Raw genomic sequence first — 11,855 nt, forward strand, 5'->3', positions numbered from 1 at the left:
TGCACTATGAAGGACTCTTTGTTCACTATGAAGGACACTTCGTGCACTATGAAGGACGCTTCGTGCACCATGAAGGACTCTTTGTTCACTATGAAGGACGCTTCGTGCACTATGAAGGACGCTTCGTGCACTATGAAGGACTCTTTGTTCACTATGAAGGACTCTTCGTGCGCTATGAAGGACGCTTCGTGCACTATGAAGGACGCTTCGTGCACAATGAAGGACACTTCGTTCACTATGAAGGACACTTCGTGCACAATGAAGGACGCTTCGTTCACAATGAAGGATGCTTCGTGCACTATGAAGGACTCTTTGTTCACTATGAAGGACTCTTTGTTCACTATGAAGGACGCTTCGTGCACTATGAAGGACACGTCGTGCACTATGAAGGACACTTCGTGCACAATGAAGGACACTTCGTTCACTATGAAGGATGCTTTGTGCACTATGAAGGACACTTCGTGCACTATGAAGGACTCTTTGTTCACTATGAAGGACACTTCGTGCACTATGAAGGACTCTTTGTTCACTATGAAGGACACTTCGTTCACTATGAAGGACACTTCGTGCACTATGAAGGACGCTTCGTTCACTATGAAGGACACTTTGTGCACTATGAAGGACACTTCGTTCACTATGAAGGACACTTCGTGCACTATGAAGGACACTTCGTTCACTATGAAGGATGTTGGAGGAGAAAATGTGTCAACAGTTGTCTCTCCCATCTGTCTATGGGGGATAATCTAATCCTGTGTGGGGTCATGTGAAAAGGTCACAAACCGATGACTTGAGGTGATGGACCAACCGGAAAGGTCACTCAAATGTTGGGGGGTTGCAGAATAAACAGAGCCGTCAGGGATCTCCACTTCCTCTTTAGTGGCAAACAGATGGACTCTGGAATGTGTACGTCTCGGCGATGTGTATAAGAACGAGACGAGCCGATGAGAAGGGCAGCATTAAGTCCGAGTCTCCTACAAAGGAGAGTGACAGACTTTGCTCCGCTCAGCTGGGTGTTTCCATGACTTGTTTGATGTGATATACTTATATGTTCCATGACTTATTTGTCTAGTTGAATCACTTGTCCACTTGTTTGTACCTGGCTCACATTCTGATCATTTGTGAACTTGTTACTATATAATAAAGTGTGATAAGACCACCGTGCTTAGAATACTCTTGATTTCTCACAAGGCAGGTGGAACATTTATTCCACCACAAATGGCGACGAGGATTTGGATGGACGCGCAGCGCTGGACTCCGGCTGAACGGCAGATGGCCATAATATAGATGAATCCTCCCCCGAGGTTGAGAAGCTGCCGTTCAGACGGAGACCAGGACTGCCGATCCAACCCAGTTGAAGTAACAACGAAAAACACGCGGTGAGAGATTAGGATTATTTTGAGATCAATCAAGTCATGAAAATGGAAATTGGAAATTTTTTAAAGAAAAATCTCACAATCAGGTGTTGTTAACAGACGTGTTTTGAAAACTGTTGGGTTCTCTAGTGGTTCGGATGCGCCAGGTTGGCGCACACTTCTCAGGGAAAACAGTTAGCAGTTTTTAGAGATAGCAGCGGTCGCTTACTTACCTTAGTCATCCATGTGTATTGTTTGAAATTTTGTATAGAAAATTTATTGACGCACACTGCGACATAATACACGAATGATTAGAGATGTGTAGTGCTCAGAGTAAGAGTGAGACCGTTGAGAGCCATGTGGTCCCCATCCTTCCGCCTCTGTGTAGGTTTATGTCTGATCGATATCCTGGAAGCTTGGATCAAATGAAAAAGTGGATAGAGAGTGGGTTTCCATCAAACGGAAGTTTGAGTGAAAATCAATTAAAACAGTTGGAGGTATCACTGGGGGAAATGGAGAGGAACGCAACAGCTCAGCATGCAGCCTTATCAAAGAAAAAGCCGACAAAGAATGTTAACAAGTGTCATTGCATTCACCCAAATACTGTGTATTCTTGTCTTTCTGAGATACTGAGAGAATCGGTGGCTCCAGACCTGGATTCCGCCCCCCCCTTTTGCTCCGCCAGCCTGCTTGCAGCAGCCGTCTCAGTCAAATGCAGCTTCATCGGACACAGTCCAAGAGGGACACAGACTCTGGAACAATGCAAAGACCATCTGAAAGAGCGTTTCGTGAGCGGGACGAGACCAAACTCCGGCAGATGGTGAGAAAATCATATGTTCCACTAACAGATGTCATAAAGCACGCTGAACATGCTAAGGCGGAGTTGCACAGAAAAGAGATGCTTGCAACGATACACGCTTGCAAGGCAAATACGGAATATTCCTCCATGGCAACTTGGGAGGACAAGAGGTCGAGGCAGAGGCAGAATGGATCTGACCTTGGAAAGATATGATTCAAGTGTGTGCTACAACTGCGGAGGGCATGGACACTGGCGAACAGAGTGTCCGGAGCCCAAAAAGGAAGACCCGCTTTCGACACGGCTGAGCGGAGGGAGGCGGGGGAGGGGCGGATCCCAGAGACGGACAACCCTCTCCAGGACAAACAAGTAAGGCACACTACACAAAAGGGAAACAAAAGAAGCAAACTTTAACATTGATTTTCTAACCATCTTTAAAGATGTTTTGACTCAGAAGCTAAAATCTCATTTGTAAAATTGAAATTCCCATTATTTTAGGCTATAAGAAATAGCTCAAAACCACTCTGTAGCGAAAAGAGTGAAAAACTAATATTAGACCATGGAGCTTCAGTTGCTCATGATCTTTTCACATTGCACACAGTACTGCAGCAGGAAATTATATGCAGCCATTACATTGTACATCCCATGTGAGCGTAGGGCCAGACAGAATATACGAGGAAGCATGGTATGATCAACAGGTAGAAGCAGAGAGTTTAGACCTGAAGCATGTTTACTGGTCAGAGAAGGCTGCTGCGGTGTCTGTGTCTCTCTCTCCATCCCAGGGGAAACTGTTCCTTGGAACCACTCCTCACGTATCATTGGCTAAACCGTCACACTGGAAAAGGCAGGATCTGGGTCCGTGGCTACAACAACGTATCAACCTCTTGGACTTTAGACCGGGTGCAGAAGACTCGAGGATCGAAACTAGCGCTATTGGTAATGTATTAAACTACATTGACCATCACAGTAAGTGTACACGAAGAAAAAAGAAAGAAAGAAAAGAACAAAAGTACCACATGGGGACCAACATGTCTAAAGGGTTTTCATGAAAGACCAGGCAGGTCCCATAGAGTGCTTAGTAAAAACTTTGGAATTCTATAGACGATGTATTAGTTTATATAATATTATATGTAGGTATTGTATTATATGATGAATTACAGCCATAAAAGGAGGCTGGTAAAATTAACACAATCTAAACATTTGGCAGAGAATAGACATTAAACTAGTCTACAAAAGAAAATGGAAACGTCAATGCGCACTAAAACAAGTAGTTTATTTGGGACAGGTGATCACAAGAGAGGGCTATTTCCTCTCTCCCAAATCGTATTGTGGTAGTGCAATCACTACCAAAACTAATTAAGAAGAAACAAATTATGTTTTTTTAAATTTTTTTTAGGAACGACGTCATACTACAGACAGTGGATCCCAAATGACTTAGAAAGAGAGGCACACCTCTCGTCCATGGTAAAGGCCTCAGTGAACATGACTGACTGACTTAGACTATAAAAGCAAAAGACAGAAGAGAACTTAAAGACCTCCTTACTACAGGCCCGACCGGGGCCTGCCAAGACCAAACTTGATATGTATTTTATACATAGACCGAAATGACTGTTATATGAACTCCAGTTGTGTCAGCCTCATGGAGGGAAACTTAGGCCGTGTCCGACTTCTCTTTGACATGACTTTGTTGTCACAGGTCTTCCTCTCTGATTGCAGCAGCTGGAGAAGCCATGGATTAACATCACGGGACATTGTGGGCTATTTTGATGTCACACTTATAGTCCCGCATGCAGTTTCCCACATCTTCCATGCCAGAAGACTTCTCACCTCTCTGCTCAGAGATGGTTCAGATATCATGTTAGAATAGCGTGACATTACGGTAAAACGCTGCGATGAACTTAACTCAACTACACTTCTTCCGACTGCAGATGATGGAGAGCCTCATGATAGGGTCCAGGTATGGCAACAGACATGCATCCCGAGACCTGATCTGTTGGACACACCTCCTTCCAATGCAGATTCAAGCTATCTGTAGCTATCCAGCTCACCCACAACGGGGCAGCGGTCAGGTTGTATGCTACATCACATCACACACTTGTTGGTGTCAGGCTTACTGCACACCGATCAGAACAAGCAGCAGAGCTGATTGCACTCACAGGGGAATGTAAGGTAGCTAAGAAGGTCAAACTAACAATTACACAGGTTCACTTCATGTATCTGGAACGTACATGACCTTGGGCCTCTGTGGAAGACACAGAGGATTTCTAACAGTGGCAAACCTATGCACACCACACGGTGGGTTTCAGCTGTTTCCAGTCGTTAAATGTGAAGCTCACATCTCTTCTTTTGACCTGTGTCAATAGTAAACATAGTGGCAGATCTGGTGGCAAAGGCGGCAGCCTTATCAGGCACCCCTTTTCCCCACATAGACTGATTCCAGTCCTTAGGCAGATCTTTCCACAATTCATTCTTTTACCAATGCCAGGAGCGCTCCCGATGGAACGCTCTGGTGCCACTCTTTGAGTCGAGGGTTGACAGCCCAGACGGCAAGCCTTGTTTGCCACGCGCTCTCTTCCATACTTCTAGATTTTCTCATGGAGGAGACCACGTGGGCAAAGGGGGAATGTGTAATGCTCTAAATGCAAGTTCATACACTAGAGCATTGTTAACATTTGCAATAAATAACAACAGCAGGGTCACCGCCCTGCAGATACACTTTTTGAACAGTTAGTAATGTATTTTAAATCTCAACGTTTTTAGGTTGTAACATCAGGCATCATTGTTCTTATCATCCTCAATCAGCTGATTGAGTTGAACGAGAAAGTGGTACTATTAAATCTAAACTAGCGAAATGTTGTGAAGAGACAGGCCTATCTTCGGTGAAAGCACTTTCCGCGAGTGCTTTTTCACATGCGCATGCGAATCAGGAACAAACATGGCCTCAGCCCTTTTGAGATAGTGCTCGGGAGACCCCCTCGCACTGGACTGGGTCCAGTAAGACACGCTTTGACAACTGATCATAATGAAGACAGCATGCTAAGATATTGTGCTAATCTCTCATCCTCACTCTCAGCACTTCACACACAGGTAAAAGCTGCACTTCCCTCACCAGCCACTGCGGTCCAGCATCACCTGAAACCAGGAGACTGGGTGCTCATCAAGGATCAAGGAGGAAGCACGGGAAGCAGAGACACTACGCGGGTCCCTTCCAAGTACCCCGACAACGGAGACGGTGGTGAGAGTGGAAGGAGAACAACGTAGGTCTACGCCAGCCACTGCAAACGCATCCCAGATCCAGAAGGAGAAGGAGCAGCTGCGACGGGTCCGGACTAAAGGGGAAGGGTGAGAAAAGCGAGCGCCTTCCTCCAGCAAGTAGTGTGCCAAGCTACCAACAAGCGCACCATTAGCAGTGACGTAACCAAGCACCTCACTCATTTTATGTGGCTGGGAAGAGAGAGGAGGGGATTGCCATAGTTTCTCAAACCGCAAAGCTGTCATATATAAATCAGTGTGGTAGGAGGCGAAATCATGTGCGAAGGTGTAGCCACCCAAGAAGCAGCAGCGATGGAAGAAAGATCTTCAGCATCAGGACACTCCTTTGAGGAGCACGGGTGCAGCCAGAGCAAAAGCATGCACTCACTGCTTTCTCTGAACACGACAGCAAGCCCGGTTCATCTCACGAAGAAGTGGCAGGAATTGCCCAACAGGACGATGTGTTCCCTCTCCTCGTCAGATTGATGGATATGTTAATATAGACGAACAACTTCATCAAATAATATGTGAGTGGTGTTAAGTGGCCTACCTGTAGGTCAGTAAAGCACAGCCAAAACCAGCACCTATTGGATACATGTACTTTTAAGCCAACACAGGGTCTATTCGATTAGAAAATAGGTATACAGAGCATACCTTGAGTAAATAAATTCAAAGTCAAGCATTCATCTTGGACTAAAGCATAATTGTACTAAATCCTTAACTAAGACCAGACCTAGAGGTGGAGATTCACCAAACCAAAACCATCCATTCTGATCTATTCTTTGACTAATATCAGCTGTCATGTTAATTTCTACGTGTTAGGATAACTAATTTGAGAATAGTGTGTAACTAAACAAGATCAGTACATAGTGGGTATTAGTAGACAAAAACCATACTTGCACTCAGAGGTTAAGGATGTAATGTCTTGAAATCTTTGTGAATCTACACCACGGATGTATGCTCGAAGAATGTTTAACATTTTGTTACTATTTTTCAGTTGTTAAATTGTCAAAAATGACAAAAAGAGAGGATTGTTGGAGGAGAAAATGTGTCAACAGTTGTCTCTCCCATCTGTCTATGGGGGATAATCTAATCCTGTGTGGGGTCATGTGAAAAGGTCACAAACCGATGACTTGAGGTGATGGACCAACCGGAAGGTCACTCAAATGTTGCAATAAACAGAGCCGTCAGGGATCTCCACTTCCTCTTTAGTGGCAAACAGATGGACTCTGGAATGTGTACGTCTCGGCGATGTGTATAAGAACGAGACGAGCCGATGAGAAGGGCAGCATTAAGTCCGAGTCTCCTACAAAGGAGAGTGACAGACTTTGCTCCGCTCAGCTGGGTGTTTCCATGACTTGTTTGATGTGATATACTTATATGTTCCATGACTTATTTGTCTAGTTGAATCACTTGTCCACTTGTTTGTACCTGGCTCACATTCTGATCATTTGTGAACTTGTTACTATATAATAAAGTGTGATAAGACCACCGTGCTTAGAATACTCTTGATTTCTCACAAGGCAGGTGGAACATTTATTCCACCACAAAGGACACTTCGTGCACAATGAAGGACTCTTCGTTCACTATGAAGGACGCTTTGTGCACTATGAAGGACACTTCGTGCACTATGAAGGACGCTTCGTGCACTATGAAGGACGCTTCATGCACTATGAAGGACTCTTTGTTCACTATGAAGGACTCTTCGTGCGCTATGAAGGACGCTTCGTGCACTATGAAGGACGCTTCGTGCACAATGAAGGACACTTCGTTCACTATGAAGGACACTTCGTGCACTATGAAGGACTCTTTGTTCACTATGAAGGACTCTTCGTGCACAATGAAGGACGCTTCGTTCACAATGAAGGATGCTTCGTGCACTATGAAGGACTCTTTGTTCACTATGAAGGACTCTTTGTTCACTATGAAGGACGCTTCGTGCACTATGAAGGACACTTCGTGCACTATGAAGGACACTTCGTGCACAATGAAGGACACTTCGTTCACTATGAAGGATGCTTTGTGCACTATGAAGGACACTTCGTGCACTATGAAGGACTCTTTGTTCACTATGAAGGACACTTCGTGCACTATGAAGGACTCTTTGTTCACTATGAAGGACACTTCGTTCACTATGAAGGACGCTTCGTGCACTATGAAGGACGCTTCGTTCACTATGAAGGACACTTTGTGCACTATGAAGGACACTTCGTTCACTATGAAGGACACTTCGTGCACTATGAAGGACACTTCGTTCACTATGAAGGACACTTCGTGCACAATGAAGGACTCTTCGTTCACTATGAAGGACACTTCGTGCACAATGAAGGACTCTTCGTTCACTATGAAGGACGCTTTGTGCACTATGAAGGACACTTCGTGCACTATGAAGGACGCTTCGTGCACAATGAAGGATGCTTCGTGCACTATGAAGGACTCTTTGTTCACTATGAAGGACTCTTTGTTCACTATGAAGGACGCTTCGTGCACTATGAAGGACACTTCGTGCACTATGAAGGACACTTCGTGCACAATGAAGGACACGTCGTTCACTATGAAGGATGCTTTGTGCACTATGAAGGACACTTCGTGCACTATGAAGGACTCTTTGTTCACTATGAAGGACACTTCGTGCACTATGAAGGACTCTTTGTTCACTATGAAGGACACTTCGTTCACTATGAAGGACACTTCGTGCACTATGAAGGACGCTTCGTTCACTATGAAGGACACTTTGTGCACTATGAAGGACACTTCGTTCACTATGAAGGACACTTCGTGCACTATGAAGGACACTTCGTTCACTATGAAGGACACTTCGTGCACAATGAAGGACTCTTCGTTCACTATGAAGGACGCTTTGTGCACTATGAAGGACACTTCGTGCACTATGAAGGACGCTTCGTGCACTATGAAGGACACTTCGTGCACTATGAAGGACGCTTCGTGCACTATGAAGGACACTTCGTGCACTATGAAGGACGCTTCGTGCACTATGAAGGACACTTCGTGCACTATGAAGGACTCTTTGTTCACTATGAAGGACACTTCGTTCACTATGAAGGACACTTCGTGCACTATGAAGGACACTTCGTGCACTATGAAGGACGCTTCGTTCACTCTAACTCACTTTCCAGCTGCGCTCCAGATGTGTCCAGTGAAGACTCCTTGTCTCCTCTCCTTTCAACACATCAGCTGAAGGACGCTGTGGTTCCTCCGTCATGCGGCATGTGTCACGGCGAGTGAAACTAGAGTTTCCTCGGGTGACGATAACAGGAACATGGAAACCTTTCCTCGGGGTCGATCTCTGGACAGCAGGAACAGGGACGAGAGCAGATGGCAGAAAGGTCACCGGCACTTTTCAAGCTCACTGGACGAACGTTCCACGGGATGTATTGATTTCTGAATTATCGTAGATGAATACAGTATTCAGCGATGTCCTTCAAAACACGCAGTCGTTTTCATGTCTTCAAGGGTGTGATTTTGGTGAATACACGTTTCTCTTCATTGAAGTGAAAGCCCCCCCGTTGGAGTCTAAATGCAGCCACGGTTCTCTGTGTTGGACCGGCCTCGTTGAGTTGGGTTGTAACCCAACACTTCACACCTTGAAAAGAATACGGCAAAGTTATTAATGAGTCTTACAAGGTATTGCAATACCAGGAAAAATTATCATTTCACGGTGGTCCAGAACAAGTATAATTGCAATTTTCTCCGTATCGCTGATTAATTATGTGCTAATTACCTTTTCTTTATTCGTCATACTCAGAGCTGTGATCATTATTTTATTTTGTTAGCCTGTGGAAAAAAGAGGAAAGTGATCAAATATGTACGGGGCCCCTCCTACACACAGAACGATGAAGGTGCCACAAGGAACTGTAAATGGATGCCATAGAAGAACCATTTCTGGTTCCACTAGGAACCTTTCAAACAAGGGTTCTTCAAAGAACCATTTCCTTAAAGCGTTCTTCAAAGAACCTTCAACAAATGGTTCTTTGAGGTCCCATTTTTGGTTCCACAAAGAACCTTTCAAACCAGGGTTCATTAAAGAACCATTTCCTTGAAGAATTTTTCAAAGAACCTTTAAAAATGGTTCTTTAAGGCACCATATTTGGTGCCTCAAAGAACCTTTCAAACCAGGGTTCTTTGAAAAAACATTTACTTAAAGAGTTCTTTAAAGAACGTATAAAAGTGTCTAAAATAACATTCAAAAAATGGTTCTTTAAGGCACCATATTTGGTTCCTCAAAGAACCTTTCAAACAAGGATTCTTCAAAGAACCATTTCCTTAAAGCGTTCTTCAAAGACCCTTCAACAAATGGTTTTTGAGGTCCCATTTTTGGTTCCACGAAGAACCTTTCAAACCAGGGTTCATTAAAGAACCATTTTCTTGAAGAATTTTTCAAAGAACCTTTAAAAATGGTTCTTTAAGGCACCATATTTGGTTCCTCAAAGAACCTTTCAAACCAGGGTTCTTTGAAAAAACATTTACTTAAAGAGTTCTTTAAAGAGCGTATAAAGGTGTCTCAAAGAACCTTCAAATAATGGTTCTTTAAGGCACCATATATGGTTCCTCAAAGAACCTTTCAAACCAGGGTTCTTTAAAGATCCATTTCCTTAAAGAGTTCTTCAAAGAACCTATAAAGGTGTCTCAAAGAACCTTCAAAATGGTTCTCCAGTAGGTGATGGTGCTTCGTAGAACCACAAAGCCTTTTAAAGAACAATTTAAGAACCGTTATGTTCCGTGTGTTCTCAGTCAGTGAATCTGATGCCTAAGAGGAATTATGTTGTGCTTATTTAATTAAGAGCACATACATTCTGTCATCGCGGGTTCTTCTTTTCTTCTTCCTCTTTGTTATTATCCGTTCCCGAGTTTCTCGTCGAGCCAGAAAACCACGGGAAAAAACCACAAAGTGTAAGAACATGATTTTTTGGACAGCCTACATTCTTAATGATGAGTGGGGGAGAATGCATTTTTAATAAATCCAGTAATAGTAAAAGTGTAATCAGTTTGCAAGCAGAATCTCGTCGCCATGAAATCACCCTAGTGAACCCAACGGCGGTGCTCTGTCAATTACTTTTTTCTCACTTTTTTCGAACGAGTCGTACATAAACACGGACTATACCAAATGCAACACATTCTTCTTCTTTTTTCCCCCAGGAATATAGCCACAGGACCAAAAATTATGAATTTCTTTCTCCCTGCTATAATATATATAAAAAGAAGAGACACATCAATTATTAACTAAATCCAACTGCGGAGGAATTTTGTCCTTCCATCTCCCCGTTTCCCTTTTGTTCATACCCATTTTTCTCTAAATGAGTTGGAGTTCTTTAGTCTTATCTCTGTAATCAGGGGGACTAAAGACTGAGGGATGGGTCATAAATTACACCAAAGTGGTTCACATGCAGGTGTGAATCTTCAGAAATAAAAGCCTGGGGGGTAGAAAAATGAAAAGAACTAAGAAGAATATAAATGATATAAATCATGAAGCAAATAGAAAAATTCTTTGGAGCAGATGTCACAGTGATGTGCTATGCTGCGATGTATTAAAGTATATTATAGCATTATTTAGTCTTCAATAAAACATATTAATGTTTTTATAAATATAAATATTTATATATATATATTTAATTATTTTTGTTTTATTTAAAAAGAATTTTAGTTAAAAAACTAATATATATATATATATGTTTTACTGAAGACCAAAGAATGGCATAATATTTAAGCTTTTCATATAAATGTATATATATATATACAGTACATATATACATATATGTATATATTTACATATATATACATATATATATATATATATATATATATATATTTATACATATATATATACATATATATATACATATATATATATACATATATAAAACAACTCTAGGCATGCACAGAAACATTATATTTAATTGAAACAGACAGAACTCACTGAAACATTGCTAGTTGCTCTTTGAGTGCACTTTAATACGAGCCCATCCTTGTGGCTCTCATTAAAGTATTCCTAAAGAAAGAAAAGTAAACTGAATGAATAATGGATGACACATTATAATAACAGCATTAGGTAGAACAACTGTGCATCAGTGGCCACACTGAGGCCTCGCTCCCATCCCATAATAAAGAGACCGGCATCCCCGACGCTCGCTCCTCAGGACGCCCCATTGCATCGGGATATTTCATTTAATTAGACAGGTTCCCTTTCAACTCCGCCGCGACGTCGCTGTGCGGCGACGTCTCTGGGACCAGCATGGTCTCCAGGTCTGAGTCATTAAGAGAATCAGGTCAGCCTTTTGCATCCCGAGGAAATCCGTGGCGAAATGTGTAATTACACACTGGCATGCCGAAGTTGTTTTTAATGAGCTGTTTCAAGACGAGGAGCCTCACCTTTCGAGCTCACGCAGACTTTGACGGTTACGGTATACGCGCGGGGCATCGAGGACGAATGGTCCAGA

At 43.0% G+C, this 11,855-nt stretch overlaps 1 long non-coding RNA gene across 1 annotated transcript; it reads left to right on the forward strand.

Annotated features, from left to right (window-relative positions):
* The first annotated feature begins 693 nt into the window (after window positions 1-693).
* LOC130206441 (uncharacterized) lies at window positions 694-6,084 on the forward strand. Its single transcript, XR_008834105.1, has 2 exons — window positions 694-3,084; window positions 5,222-6,084. It is a non-coding gene; the product is annotated as an uncharacterized LOC130206441 (long non-coding RNA).
* The last annotated feature ends 5,771 nt before the right edge of the window (window positions 6,085-11,855 follow it).

This window comes from Pseudoliparis swirei, chromosome 16 (assembly GCF_029220125.1).
Source record: "Pseudoliparis swirei isolate HS2019 ecotype Mariana Trench chromosome 16, NWPU_hadal_v1, whole genome shotgun sequence".
Classification (NCBI taxonomy): domain Eukaryota; kingdom Metazoa; phylum Chordata; class Actinopteri; order Perciformes; family Liparidae; genus Pseudoliparis; species Pseudoliparis swirei.